This window comes from Carcharhinus amblyrhynchos, chromosome 1 (assembly GCF_965287045.1).
Source record: "Carcharhinus amblyrhynchos chromosome 1, sCarAmb.v2.hapA, whole genome shotgun sequence".
NCBI classification, from domain to species: domain Eukaryota; kingdom Metazoa; phylum Chordata; class Chondrichthyes; order Carcharhiniformes; family Carcharhinidae; genus Carcharhinus; species Carcharhinus amblyrhynchos.
Window position 1 is genome coordinate 112,763,613 of NC_137324.1, and position 14,622 is coordinate 112,778,234.

Here is a 14,622-nt window from a genome sequence, read left to right on the forward strand (position 1 = left end):
ATGACACTGACAGTCTGCTCAGGGAACCATCCGACAGGATCCGCCACCTCCTTTTCTCTCAGGGCCCCAAGGACGTTAAGCGCTGACCACTGCTTAATCGCCATGTGGTCAAAGGTGTGTTTGCAGAAAAATTTCTCCACGAAGGACAGGTGCTGCGGTACGGTCTAACTACTCGGAGCGTTCCGCGGCAATGTGGCCAGACCCATCCTCCGCAACACGCGGCACAGGTAGAACCTCAGAAAGTAGTGGCACTTGCTGTTAGTGTACGAGGCTCTATGCACAGCTTGATGCAGCTGCACACAAAGGTGCCATCAGGATGAGTGCGGCGTTGGGAACGTTTTTCCCTCCGTTCTCTGGAGATTTGTGCATCACCTCCCTCTGGACGCGATCCATTTTTGATCTCCAGATAAACTTGAAGATGGCCCACGTCACTGCTGCAGCGCAGGATTTGGGGATAGGCCACACCTGCGCCACATACAACAACATGGACAGCACCTCGCACCGGATCACCAGGTTTTTTCCTGTCATGGAGAGGGAGCGTTGCTCCCACAAGCCCAGTTTCTGCCTGGCTTTCGCGATGCACTCGTCCCAGTTTTTGGCGCATGCCCCTGCCGCTCCAAACCATATCCCCAACACCTTCAGGTAATCTGCCCTGACAGTGAAGGGGACAAAGGATTTCTCAGCCCGGTTCCCAAAGAACATGGCCTCCCTCTTGGCCTGGTTGACTTTGGCTCCAGGGGAAGTTAGCCCTTCTGGACAAATGCTGGGTAAGCCCTTGTGGGAACTTCCTGGTGGGATTCCCCAGTGCACTCCTGGGGTACCCCTAAATGTGATGCTGAGGAACCAGGAAGTTATGGGCAAGCAGAAACATCCCCTCCCTTTATAAGTACCCTTATAAGTTGATGTTCCATATTAATTGTAAAATAAGGAATACAGATTTGAGAGAGAAAGGAATTGCACATATGCTTAATAAATACAAACACATCTATCAACTCCACAGCAATCTAAATCTTCCACCACAAACAGTAAATTAAATCCACAGATAGTCCATCACCGGTAGCAGCCACAGTCTAGTTATACAGAATATATTCCTCATCATTAATCAGTATCAGTACAGATTTATAAACTGGATCTTGACCAACAGGTGAAATTCAAACATGAGTTTTGGTTTTAATCTCCCACTAAAAAAATAATTAAAATCTTTTATTTTTAGGAAGAAGAACATGCTTAAAGTTTACATTTGGTTACAGAGTGACCAGTGACAATTGCAGAGCAAACTAACAGCAGAAGTGCAGGGACAATAAAAGTCAATGAGGTAACAGGCATTGCTGATGCAGTACTCAATCACATGACACTGCTGTTGTTATGATTTGTAGAGGAATGCAGATTAACGGAGACTGCTGTGCACGTAATTGTATTGACAGTTCTCCAAAATAGACTGCCAGGAAGGTTTTACCCTTATAGATAAGTCGAGAAAGATGTCGCCACCACGGCTGTCCAAATTCTCTACGGACTATTTCAGTGGTCATAAATGTCTCTGTAGGTAACAGAACCTCAGTTCTAGTTTCAAGGGGAAATGGATTCTTAAAAATTCCTGCATTTGATGGAATAACATTCAATGCGTTTGGATATATTATCACATAAATTACTGACTACTGGGACAGACTTATTGATAATGTCATTAGTTGCACTGTAAATGATATCAGAGACAGAGGCCTGGAAATGGTTGTCAGTGATGTTAGTGATTTTTAAAAATATATACACCATCCCTTCATCAGTTGTTTTAATAGAGCCATTAGCCATTGGAAATAACAAGTTAATAGTTCTAGTAAAATATGGATAGATAATATGTATATATAATTGTAAATATGACTGCTCACGTCATCAACAGCAATTTCTGTTATAAAAAGACTTACATTATATAGAACCTTTCATGACCTAGAACATTCCAAAACATTTTGCAGTAAATGATGCACAGTCATTGCTCTAATGAAGGAAATGTGACAGTCAATTTGTGCACAGTAAGCTCCCACAAACAGCAATATGATAATGATCAAATCATTTGTTTTTAGTGAAGCTGAATTGTTTGGGATTCGCCTGCTATTTGACATGATGCCATGGAATCTTTCACATCCAGATATGATCATATTTAATATTTCATCCAAATTAGGACACCTTCAATAAGGGGAGGCAATGGTGTAATGATATTATCACTGCACTAGTAAATCAGAGACCCAGGGCATCCGGGTTCAAATCCCACCATGGCAAATGTTGAAATTTGAATTCCATAAAAATCTGGAATAATTACTGACAACCATGAAACCATTGTTGGTTGTCAGGAAAACTGATTTTGTTCACTTATGTCTTTTATGGAAGGAAATCTGCTATCCTTACCTGTCTGGCCAAATCCATAGCAATGTAATTGACTTTTAATTGCCCTCTGAAATGGCCTGATAAGCCACTCAGTTCAAGGGCAATTAGGGATGAGCAATAAATGTTGGCCTTGACAGCAATGCCCACATTCCCATGCATGAATAAAGAAAAAGCATAGTACTCTCTCAATACGGTTTTGTGAAGGGGAGGTCATGCCTCACGAACTTGATTGACTTTTGAGGAAGTGACGAAGATGATTGATGAAGGTAGGGCAATGGATGTTGTCTACATGGACTTCAGTAAGGCCTTTGACATGGTCCCTCATGGCAGACTCGTACAGAAGGTGAAGTTGCATGGGATCAGAGGTAAGTTGGCAAGATGGATACAAAACAGGCTCGGTCAAATAAGACAAAGGGTAGCAGTGAAAGGGTACGTTTCTGAATGGAGGGCTGTGACAAATGGTGTTCCTCAGGGAACAGCATGGGGACCTTTGCTGTTATATACATATATATATATATATATATACACACACGCAAATGATTTGGAGGAAAATGTAACTGGACTGATTAGTAAGTTTGCAGACAACACAAAGGTTGGTGGATTTGTGAATAGTGATGAGGATATTCAGAGAAAACAGCAGGATATAGATCAGTTGGAGACTTGGATGGAGAGATGGCAGATGGAGTTTAGTCTGGACAAATGTGAGGTAATGCATTTTTGAATGTCTAATACAAATAGGAAATATACAGTAAATGGCAGAAACCTTAAGATGTTGACAGGCCAAAGGATCTGGATGTACAGATACACAGGTAACTGAAAGTGGCAATGCAGGTGGAGAAGGTAGTCAAGAAGGCATACAGCACGCTTGCCTTCATTGACTGGGGCACTGAATTTAAAAATTGGCAAGTCACGTTGCAGCTTTATAGATTCTTAGTTAGGCTGCACTTGGAATATATAGTGTTCAATTCTGGTTGCCACACTACCAGGAGGATGTGGAGGCTTTGGAGAGGGTACAGAAAAGATTTACCAGGATGTTGCCTGGTATGGAGGGCATTAGCTATGAGGAGAGGTTGGAGAAACTTTGTTTGATCTCACTGGAGCGATGGAGGTTGCAGGGAGACCTATAGAAGTCTACAAGATTATGGACAGAGTGGATAGTCAGAAGCTTCATTCCCAAAGTAGAAGAGTCAATTACTAGGGAGCATAGGTTTAAGGTGCAAGGGACAAGGTTTAAAAGAGATGTATGAGGCAGATTTTTTTTTTTTTAAACAGAGTGGTGGGTGCCTGGAACTTGTTGCTGGGGGAGATAGTGGAAGCGGATATGGTAGTGACTTTTAAGGGGCATCTTGACAAGTACATGAATGAGATGGGAATAGAGGGATATGGTGCCCAGAAGGGTAGGGGCTTTTAGTTAAGTCGGGTAGCATGGTCAGTGCAGGCTTGGAGGGCCAAAGGGCCTCTTCCTGTGCTGTAATTTTTTAAAATTATTCTTTATTCTTTACTTCAATTCAATCCAATCAAATCCAATTCAGAGTCCCAACAAGTTGAGACATTCCCGATCCAAGCTGACAAGACAGGGCTCTCACCTCCTGTCTTGGGCTTGATCTACATGATCTAAGCTGATTGGAGTAGGTGTAGCTCCTCCTCCAAGGCTTGATCTTATTTGCATCTTAGCCAAAAGGCCAAGATGCCACTTTAAAAAATTGCTTCAAATGAAGCTAAAATGTAACCTAATAACTTCAACCAAGTACAGCATGTCGATACTACACTTGATCTTAGCCAAAAGGCCGAGAAGTGATTTTCTTTGTACCACTGAAATAGCAGCAATAGCAATTTTTGTCAAGTCGCTGCAGCAACTTTCTGCCTTACATCGGAGGATGCTACTCATTAAGTCGTGGTTGACAAATCACTGTTTGGATTTTGAATTCTGTATATTGTGCCGCCTATGTTTGACATCCAGCTAATGAATGGAGCTAGCAACTCCTGTTCTATTCTTTCAGGAGTGCTCAATAACTTTTGCTAGAGGGCCACAGTATTAAACAGTGGCCCTCAACCAGGGCCGACCCTGTCACATTTCTTCCCCACAGCTACTGTGCCAACCATGCCAGCCACACCTGCCATGCACATTGATATCATCATGCCTGTTGTTATCACTCCTGCCTGACAGATTCAGTGGGAGATCCCAATCATTTTCAGTGTTGAAGCTTTTGTTAGAATGCAAATGTCAAATTTTCCAATTCTCAATGAGTGTAAACAGTCAACTCAGTAAAGCAATAGGTCTAAAATTCAACAATTCCATGGGTGAATTAATCAGATGTTGACAGGAGAAGAAGCATCTGCAAAGGTGCCAATCACCTCAAGCACCACCAGGTGGAGCACACGGAGGCCAAGGCTAAACAGCAGAAAGAGAACTCAGATTCCAGAATGTTTCATCCACTCACCTCATCGATTGCCGCCTGCCAAATCTGTGGCAATGTCTCAGCTCCAGTAATGGACGATTCAGCCACCACAGAACCCACCTCCCCAGAGTGAATGCAAGTCATCCTCGACCCTAAGGGACTGCCAATGAAGAAGCAATAGCATTGTAAGACAAGGGATGAGAATATTAAAAAGTGAAAATATGCTTTGAAAATATCCTAAATGATTACTCCTCATAGTATTCACAGGGGAATACATGAATTAAAAAGTCCTCTAGTTCTAGATGCTGATTTAAATTATACGGAAGTCCATGACAAGCGGACATGAATTATACCAAATAAGTGTCCATTGGCCAATGGTATTTATCCTAGTGTGTTGAGAGAAACCAGGAAGGAGATTTGTTATCAAGATGGTCATTATGAACGACTAGTAGAATGGAAAAGGCTAATCTGCTGCTTGCATTAAGCAGTACAGGCAACAGAAACATACGAGTTTTAGTTTAATTCTGTGTAAAATAATCAAATTGAATATTAAGACTAAAATTGTCAATTGTCTGAATAGCGATCAGATAAACAACAGTGAACATATCTTTATAAAATGAAGTGCTTCCTTGATTTCTTTGAGAAAATTACAACCCAATTGGTCAATGTGATATATTTAGATTTCCAGCAAGGAACTGCTGCCTCCCACTTAAGGGACCCAGGTTCGATTCCCAGCTTGGGTCACTGTCTGCGTGGAGTTTGCACCTTCTCCCCATTTCTGCATAGGTTTCCTCCGGGTGCTCTGGATTCCTCCCACTGTCTGATTAGATGCACTGGCCATCTTAAATTCTGTGTACCCGAACAAATGCTGGAGTGTGGCAACCAGGGGATTGTCACGGAAATTCAATTGCAGCGTTAATGTAAGCCTACTTATGACATAATAAATAAACTTTAAAACTGACATATAGGTAAGGAATTGGTAGGAAACAATAGGTACTTTTTCAAGGGGTAGCATAAAAGTCAACCTCTTCCAAAAGTGGATTCATGATTTATCACTTAAGATTCTTAATTTTTTTTATATACCTCACGTAAAGGTGACCTTAGTTGTCCAGGGATCAATGCCCAAATATTTTAGAATCAAAGTACAATCTCTATAATCACATCAAAACCCTCAATCCATTATTCAGTAAAAAAATAGTTACATTTACCATATTTCCTTCAGTCCCTACTTGCCAACTAAGACAGGAAGAATCAATTTTTAATTTAATCTTTGGAGGAAGAAATTAATTAGAAAAAAGAAATAGCACTTGGAAACAAGATGCGGGTACCAACATCCAAGTCAAACATTAAATAAGTGAACATCTGGGCCTTGTGTCTTCAGCCATTCTTGGGGAGAGGAAGCTTGGCTCGGACCTTGGCAATTGGGCTCTTGCGAGTGTCAAATCCATGCAATCCTGCTGCACTAAGGCCTAAGTCAAGGGCTGTCAGTGTGACATTTTCTCACAGCACGGCCCTTCCCTTTTTTTTCAAAGGAAACTTAAGACGTGTCAAATTAAAATGTGATTATTGGGGTCTATAAAGCACCTCAGCCCCTGCGGTGCCCAACGGGCATGGAAGGCCTCGACAGTGCCCACGGACACCGCGTGCTCCCTCTCCAGGGACACCCGGCTGTGAACGTAGCCGCGGTAGAGGGGCAGGCAGTCAGGACTGACGGCCCCGTCGATCGCCTGCTACCTGGACCTGTTGATGGCGCGTTTCGCCAGGCCCAGGAGCAGGTTCATGAGGAGATCGGCATCCCAACCCTACGGCCTTTCCCTTTTCTTCACAAAAATAGAAAATACTGGAAAATTGCAGCAGGTCTGACAGCAAATGTAGAGAAAGAATCCATCACACAAATCAACCTCTTATCCATTGACTCTGTCTACACTTCCCTCTGCCTCGACAAAGCAACCAGCATAATTAAGGACCCCAAGCATCCCAGACATTCTCTCTTGCACCTTCTTCCATTGGGAAAAAGATACAAAAGTCTGAGGTCACGTGCCAACTGACTCAAAAACAGCTTCTTCCCTGGTGCTGTCAAACTTTTGACTGGACTTACCTTGCATTAAGTTGATCTTTCTCTACACCCTAGCTATAACTGTAACACTACATTCTGCACTGTCTCGTTTCCCTCTCTATGAACAGTATGCTTTGTCTGTATAGCACACAAGAAACAATACTTTTCACTATATATTAAAACATTTGAATAATAAATCAAATCAAAACAAAAAAATAGGCCCTGCTGCCACAATGCAACAGTTGATCAATAAAAAGCATTGTAGGAAAACAAGGAGAGTGACTGGATGGAGACACAAATATCCTTCTTGCATCTACTGTGTCAAGCTCTGTAAAATTTTTGTATGTTTGAATAAGATCACCTCTTTTCCTTTTAAACTCAAGAGAATAAAGGCACTGTCTATTTAATTGTTTCTCTTGGGAATCCCTCCACCCAAGAATTAATTCAGTGAACATTTGTTGCACTCCCTCTACAGCAAGCATATCTTTCCTTAGATAAGGGGACCAAAACTGCACACAATACTCCAGGTGCTGTCTCAAGGCTCCACGTAATTGCAGTAAGACATCTTTACTTCTATAATGAAATTCTCTTCCAATAAATGTCAACATACCATTTACTTTCTTAGTTATTTGCCTTCTCTGCGAACTGCATAATCATGAGGTCAGGCCTGCTGGCAGCAGTAACCATGCCATTGGCATGGTTCTCTATCTTACAAATGCACTTTAACCTTCCCACTGTAGAGGCCTCATTGTGCACATTCCTTACCTTTATGCCATTATTAGTACCTTCTTTCATCTTTAACATTTCCCTCATTGTGTTCATGACACCTTTATCAATCTCTCCTGATCTCCCACCTGTCCCTGACCTTCTGTTCCACTTTCTCCACTCAGCTCTCCAATTACAGAATCATCACATTTCTCCTGTTTAGCCCAGAAGAAGAGCCATACAGAACTAAAGTGGTACCTCTATTTTTCTCTCCCCAGATGCTGCCAAATTTCTGATTACTTCCAGAATTTTCTGTTTTAATTTCAGATTTCCACCAGCTGCAGTATTTTATGTTTACTCAATTAAATGGATTGTTCCTGCACCTAATCCATCCACCAGAAGTTTGGGTCCTTTCATGGAGATGGGTGACCGGAGTGCTAGCCTGTTTTATGTAATATGCAAATCCATGTCCTTGCATTTGCAGAACCCAGATGCAATCTTCAAATGTCAACAGGTGTCACAAATTCTCAAAGTCATCATTCATGCAAGTAGGAATCTGTTCCATGGCCATCCTTATGCATATGAAATATCCCCTGCACTTCTTGCTTCATTCGGCTTTATCTTTCCTCAAATCCCCTTTTATAGGCAAACAGCACTCTTTAAGAACAGTTGGCTGGCTAACTTTTCTGAGAAATTGTTCAAAGCATGCATCCTGCCCCCATTCCTTGCCCTAAACCATTGGTATGACTGGCATGCATTTGATGCCTAGTCACCCAAATTTTCCAGGATCCACAAACAGTGCTCTTGTGCAATAACCTCAGGAAAGGGGACTTGGTATATCCATATTAAGCTATTGATTAACTGATAACAGCTGATTCCACTAATTAGTAGAATCTACATTTCCAGATCTTAAAATTTCACTTCAAGTAGGAAGAGTGACCTCTGGAGTACACTTGTGACCTCAATTTAGCATTACAGAAAAGCTTTAGAACTAGGTTTGCAATTCTCACTGATTTCATGTTGCACTACTCCTCCAATAAATACACGAGTATGTTGAATAACACAGGAAATATTGAAGTAACACTCTTCGAAATACTTAAATTTCCCTCTTTTCTCTATATCTACATGTATCGTAGCTTGGTAAGAGAACAATCAGATGGCCTGGTTCCAGGTCATGTTACAGAATAATTTAATTATTTGAAAATCCTCTATTCCTGGAACATGGGTATATATTTAGTTGATCACATTAAGTGCATGGTTTAGCATCTTTTCCAGTTAGATCGGATAAACATGTTTTGTTCTGTTGACAATTGTATATTTATTCCTGCATTTTTGTCTTTTGTTTGTTCTTGAATTGGAAGTGCTGCCTTACACTGAGTGCAATCTGACAGGTGCCATCAACCTTCAGCCTTCTGCATGCAGGTAACTTACCAGTCAATGTAGGCGGCTTATCTTACAGTGAAGGGGGGTGGGGGGTGGGAACCTAGCTGATCCTGATTCGATTGACACACACAGTGTTCCAGCAGGAATTGCTCGATACTAATCAAGGGCAGTACCACCTGCGGATTCTTGTCATCTGTAACTCAGGGGAACTAAGGCTTATTATAGTATTGATATGCCTGGCAAGATTCAACTAACTTAGCGCAAAGTGTTGATTGGAAGTGTGATCTTCTTGCCCTTTTTCAACTCAGAGCGGCATGTGCAGTACGTTTAACTAAATCCATAGAAGGAGTATGATTGAAACAGGTGGATTATTTTCATATCTGTCTGTCATGACCTCACATTAAAAATTCAGGTGTGCAGCCTGCCAACGGGGTTTCCCATTGTTCACACCCTCTGCTGCTGGGAAATCCATGGTTGGGGATCACCGCCAGTGGGACTGGAAGATCCCGTTGACAGAATTCCCATTCAATCTTTAGACTTACTCAAAGAAAGAAGATTCAGTGATAATCTAATTGAAATATTTAAGAAGATTAAAGGAATTGATAAGTTGAATAGAGAGAAATTATTTCCCCTAGTGTGGGAGTCTGCTACACAAGCTATATACTTGAAATTCGAGCATCAGAAAGCAATTCTTCAAACTAAGGAAAAATCTAGAAATCTTCTTTACTAAGCTTTTGAGATGAGGATAAGTCAATGAGGGGATGGTACGGTGGTGCATTGATTATCTCTGCTGCTTCACAGCACTAGGGACCTGGGTTCAATTCCAGCCTCAAGTCAGTCTGTATGGAGTTTGCGCATTCTTCCTATGTCTGTGTGTGTTTCCTCTGGATGTTCCAGTTTCTTCCCTCACTCCAAAAATGTGCCAGTTAAGTTAATTGGTCATGCTAAATAGGAGTGGACCTGGTTGGGATTGTGGTCGGTGCAGACTCAATGGGCCAGATGGCCTCCTTCTGCACTGTAGGGATTCTATGATTATAATTGAAAATTTCAAAATTAGGATTGGACGATTTTTTTGTTAAGCAATTGTATAAAGGATTATAGAACCCGGGCAGATAAATGGGCAGGGATTTTTTTTAGATGTCGCTATCTCTCACCCTGCCAGTATTCCTGTCAATGATGGCAGCTCCACAGCCTTTAATGCTCTGATGAAGGTTAATTGGTTGGAGCTGAGACTCTGCTACTTTCCATTCAAGCAGAAGTCCTGCCTGAGGGATCTGCAGGTCAGTCTGAATGGCTGGCAGCTCTGAAGGCCCAGCGGCAGCAGTGCTGAGCACTGGGACAACAAGCAGTATTCAGATTCCATGTGGCAGAGTCCAGGATCAAGTAAGTAAAATGGATCTCATGGTGAGAGGGTCTTAATGAAGAGGCCAGCTGGGATGGAGACCCATGGGGAGCAGACCTGGGGTGGGGGATGCCAGATGTCGAGAGGAGACCTTTTGAGAAAGGCATCCTTCTCTACATACAACCTGAGGCCCAAGCAGGCTGATCTGAGTGCTGGAGCAGACTCTAGATGCTAGATGACCTACTCCTGTTCTTATATATTATGACCATCAGGGGCTTAGCCAGGTTCTAAAGTTAGGGGAAGTGAGCAAATAAAAATGGCGCCACGATGCATACCAAATAATTTTAAATTCATTATGAATTTTTATTTTGTATTTAAAATCAAAACACAATTAAAACGTGTTATTTAATTATTTTACACTTTAAATGTAAAATGAAAACAAAACGAAGCAATATGAAAAAGGTACTCTTGTTCTTGATCTTTGCTATGCACTTAAATGAGCCGGTTTATTTAAATTAAAGCTGCCAATGTTGGACTCTGTAGTGGTTTAAGTCCTTTAAATAATAATCACCAATCTATTTACTCATCCAATCTCGCTGGTGATGTCCATCGGTGAGGGATGCTTGGTCTCAACCACCCGTTCATCGCGGTGGCTGCATATTTATGTCCTTCATGGCCTCTGCAATTATCCTCGTGATTGCATGCCCACTCAGGAGATTGCATGCCTTCCTCACTGCCTGAAGTCTCCGCATCCGTATCACATCCCACGATTGCAGTACACGGATCGAGGACTTCAGATCTTGGGAAGAGATCAGAGGGGCCCATGAGGAACACCCTATTTTGAAGAATGTGCTCAGGGAGAGCAGTTGCTTCCCCTGCCCCCCCCTCTAGCTATGCCTCTGATGACCATATTTTGTTAATATAGTACTTTGATTTTGTAGTAAAATTTATAGTTTAATTACCAAAATGTAGGCAATTTGTGAAGCAAGAGGTGGGGTTGCTTGCAGCATATGAGTTTCTCTGTCATGTGGATTAATTTGCTGTGACCTGTTCCGTGAGAATTGAAAAATAAATACCTTAGCAGAATTACAGCAACAACAATAGCGCTTTAATCCTAGGCAAGATATCTGGTGCCAAGGACACCATATTCTCCTTAGTTAAGCTTTGCATTTGACTGTTTGAGTTGATGGCAGTCTGAGCTTGAGAAGCCAGAGACCTATCTGGCATGGCTTGGAAGGCATCTTTTGTAATTGGGCTGTTCAAACAATAGCAAAATAATGATTGGATTAAATTGGTCTCCATAGGCTTTGCTGTGTAAAGAAAATACAATAAGAATGCTTTGAGTAGAGAGATTATATTATTGCATATCACATTGACTATTAGACCATAAAACTATGAAGTATAGGAGCAGAATTAGGCCATTTGGCCCGTGGAGTCTGCTCTGCCATTCAATCATGGCTGATATGATACTCATCCACACTCTCCTGCCTTTTCCCCGAAACCCTTCATCCACTTATTGATCAAAAACCTATCTATCTATGTCTTAAATACCATCACTGACCTGGCCTTCACAGCCCTATGTGGCGACGAGTTCCACAGATTCACCACCCTCCGGCAGAAGGAATTCCTCCTCATCTCAGTTTTAAAGGAGCATCCATTCATTATGAGGTTGTTCCTCGAATTCTAGTATCTCCCACTAGTGGAAACATCCTCTACACATCCACTCTATCTAGGCCTCTCAGTATTCCGTAGGTTTCAATTAGAACCCCCCCCCCCATCCTTCTAAACTCCATCAAATAGAGAGCCAGACTCCTCAACTGTTTCTCATATGACAAACCCTTCATTCCTGGGATCATTCTTGTGGACCTTCTCCAAGGCCAGTACGTCTTTCCTGAGGTATGGGGCCCAAAACTGCTTACAATATTCCAAATGGGGTCTGACCAGACCCTTATGCAGCCTCAGCACTACATCCCTGCTCTTGTATTCTAGCTCTTTAGAAATGAATGCTAAAATTGAATTTGCCTTCCTAACTGTGAACTGAGCCTGCATGTTAACCTTAAGAGATTCCTGAACCAGGACTCCCAAGTCCCTTTGTGCTTCAAATTTCCAAAGCCTTTCCCCATTTAGAACATTGTCTACACCTCGATTCTTTCTACCAAAGTGCATAACCTCACATTATATTCCATCTGCCACTTCTTAGCCTGTCCAAGTTATTCTGCAGCCTCTCCACTTCCTCAGCACTACCTGTCCCTCCATATATCTTTGTATCATCCGCAAGTTTAGCACCATTTCCACGGTTCCATCTTCCGGATCATTCATGTGTGTAAGTGAAAAGTTGTGATCCTAATGCTGACCCCTATGGAATACCGTAGCCATCCTGAAAAGGATCCATGAACATGACCAGAGATACATACTTATCTTCTTCTACCCAGGGTGTAATGGTGATACTATTGCACTTTGATGCTATTGCTCAGCCCATTAATGAATGCCAAACCTTACTTATGCTGAATATAATATAACCACTGTTAGCAATAGAAATATCTTTTCGACTCATTTCGGAATTTGAGATGAAAGGTTAACTGGCTCCAACACCCCTGAATTCCAATATCATAATGTAATTCCATTGCTGAATGAATGCGCACACACCACATATTTCAAGTTGCAATACTTTTTTTAATTGTCTGAAGAACAGACTCTACACAATCAATTTTCTAGGCCCTTGTTTTCATTTTCAAGTTCCAATGTAGGTTCCCTCTACCCTCTAAGCAAACTTCTCCATACAGAGTGCCCATTTCTTCAGATTAACTAGTTCCATTCTCCACCACTAAAACCTCTTCTGCCACCTCACTCACTCAGCCTTGCCTCAGTACTTTGACGTTTCATGCTTCACCTTCATAAATGTACTCAATACCTACCCATCAATCATGCCTTCACTCTCTCCTTAAAACTTTATTTCTTCCTAGCTACTCAGTGTTCTCTGATCATTTGTGAAGTGAATTAAGCTGTCTGCAAGGTATGATATGTAAATGGGGGTTGTTACTATGTAGAATCACGTTTTTTGTGTAGGCTGAATACTTAATTAATATATTGGGTTATTTGTCTGAAACTAGCTTGTACAGAACTGTTCATTTACACTGGTTACAAAGCTATATCTGAATTAAGTAAGTATAGATAACATCCTTTCAAGCCAATGTGGAATGCAGAATTCTTGATCAACAGACCACCAGGTCATTGTAATTTGACAATGGAAAGAGTTTTTGCCTCCTGTGGTGTTACAAAACTTTCAGCTATCCTAGGTCAAGTACAGGGCATATTAGTCGCCCTGTCCGACTTATTTCACTTTTTGGATTCTTCAGACCTGTGGTGTTTACATTTCCCTGCCGAGAGTCTTTATGCTCAATCCTTTCTTCAATTGATCCCTGCTACCTTGACTGCTCCAAGTCCTGAGATATGGCATCCTTAAGTGACAGTGCATTCAATTCATTCCATGCTGCTTGTCATCCACAATCTCAATGCTTATTTGGATGTGTGTAACCAGTGATGGTGGCTATCACTCCAAATAATCCTATGTCATTTACGTAAATATACGATAGGGTTGTTCCCAATAAATGATTTAGTGTAGAATGTCCAGAATAACATACATTTTATTATCTATAGTTAAGAATAAGGCAAAGTGAAAATATAGATTGGGTGAGAAATGCAAAAGTCAGCAAAGCCTGACTTGTGTCCATTGATAATGTTCACCACCGACTCGGCTGGACTTCACAGCAGCAGCTCATAGATATTTCCAGCAATAATGCATGATGTGAGGGTGGCACAATGTTTAGCAGTGCTGTGTCACAATGCCAGGGACCTGGGTTTGATTCCAGCCTTGAGTGACTGTGTGGTGTTTGCACATTTTCCCTGTGTTTGTGAGAGTTTCCTCCGGATGCTCCAGTTCTCTTCCACAATCCAAAGGTGTGCGGGTTAGGTTGACTGGCCATCCTAAATTGCCCCTTAGTGTTAGGGGAATTAGCAGGGTAAATATATGGGGTTACAGGGATAGGGCCTGGGTAGGATTGTTGTTGATTGACCGAATGGCCTCTTCCTGCACTGTAGGAAATCTATGAGAAATGCCTATTTTAAAGTTTATTTATTAGTGTCACAAGTAGGCTTTACATTAACACTGCAATGAAGTTACTGTGAAAATCCCCACGTCACCACACTCCGCCGCCTGTTTGGGTACACTGACGGAGAATTTAACATGGCCAATGCACATAACCAGCACTTCTTTCAGACTGTGGGTGGAAACCGGAGCGTCTGGAGGAAACCCATGAAGACACAGGGAGAACGTGCAGACTCTGCAGAGACAGTGACCCAAGTCA

The 14,622-nt window shown here is 41.9% G+C and overlaps 1 pseudogene; it reads right to left on the reverse strand.

Moving 5' to 3' along the window:
* Nucleotides 1-4,030: 4,030 nt before the first annotated feature.
* Nucleotides 4,031-4,172, reverse strand: LOC145351368 (U2 spliceosomal RNA; annotated as a pseudogene).
* Nucleotides 4,173-14,622: the final 10,450 nt, after the last annotated feature.